Source organism: Magnolia sinica, chromosome 8, assembly GCF_029962835.1.
Source record: "Magnolia sinica isolate HGM2019 chromosome 8, MsV1, whole genome shotgun sequence".
In the NCBI taxonomy this organism is placed as follows: domain Eukaryota; kingdom Viridiplantae; phylum Streptophyta; class Magnoliopsida; order Magnoliales; family Magnoliaceae; genus Magnolia; species Magnolia sinica.
Window position 1 is genome coordinate 88,231,924 of NC_080580.1, and position 1,538 is coordinate 88,233,461.

Here is a 1,538-nt window from a genome sequence, read left to right on the forward strand (position 1 = left end):
ATGAACCATCAATTAAGAAATTATATGAATACATTGGCCTTAGTGGACTCATTTTGCCTAGATCAAATGTTTGAAGTTATACTCGAAATCGCACAACTTAGATCGAGATCAAGGAGTGTGAGCTGTGTGACTCACCTCAGTTTGTTCTCAGAAAAATTATATATAGAAAATCCATTCCAGAAAATCCAATTTTAGGATTTTCTTAGGGCCCGTTTGGCCGGTCGGATTGGAAGGGATTGGATGGTATTGGAAGTTAAATCCCAAGATTGGCCGGGCGTGTTAAACAGAGTCGGTGATCTAATCCCAATCCCATGGGTCTTAAGACAATACACTGACAACACCATCATTACCTTTAAATCCCATCCAATCCACCTTAATCCATTCAAATTTGCCGAAGATGTGTTTGGTTCGAGGGATTGGAAGGGATGGGAAGGTTTAATCCCGGGATTGGTTGGGCGTGCCAAACAGACTGAATATAGCAATATAGGTATATAGCAATCCCATAGATCTCAAGACAATCCACTGGCAACACCATCATTACCTAGAAATCCATGCCATCCACCATAATACCATTCAATCCCTTTCAATCCACCCGGCCAAACGGGCCCCTAGGGTTTTGAAAGGGGTTTTTGTTAGGAGACTCTGAATAGAGATGTTGATGCTTCCATCTAATTGATGCTTACAGTAAATCAAAGGTAGGGTACCGGCCCATCATAAAAATTTAGAACCAATTTAGTTTTTCTTAAGTTTAATTGTTTTTTGTTTGGAATTCTGTAGGTAATCTAGAGTTCTCACAAATCCTTAGCTCAAGATGTGGGTATTGTGTGAAATCACGTACATACAGGTGAGGACTATTATTCTAAGTTAGCATTTATCAACCCGTGATAGTGTTAGTTAGTGAAATTTGGTGTTTGTTTGAAAATTTTCTCTCTTTAAATGTTAGGATTTTACTATGATTATGATTCATATGCTATGTGTGTTGATTTGATTACATGAATGTTTATTGGTATGCATTTATTATTCATATGAGCTTATTTGTATGAAAATATGAACTTATATGTTGTGCATGCCAAGTATTTGAATAAATACCTAAGTAAGTTTTTTTTTTGGGATTATTATTCTTTTATTACTGCATTCACATTTTTGATATCATAAATTTATGTTTCTTAAAATTGTCTCTACAAACGGAAATTAGTGACTGCCCGTTGAGGGTTTGGTTGTCACAAACTTGATAAGTTGATATGAGACATAACTCGATTGATCGGCACTGGCTAGGGCCACTCAGGTTGTATTATACACCCAAGGCTAATCTCGTTGTTGTTCACTCGATCTACTGAGTCAAGGTAACTCAAGGATAATCAGTGTTGAATCATTTGCTGTCAAACATCATATGGAATCTAGAATACCACAATTACCATTGATTGAAGTCACCATTCATAACCCGTTTGCAACCTAGACAAGCTTACTCGTTACAACTCATGGGCCATATATGGTGGTATGGGACATTGTGTGTGTGTGTTGTCTTTGACCTGCATTGA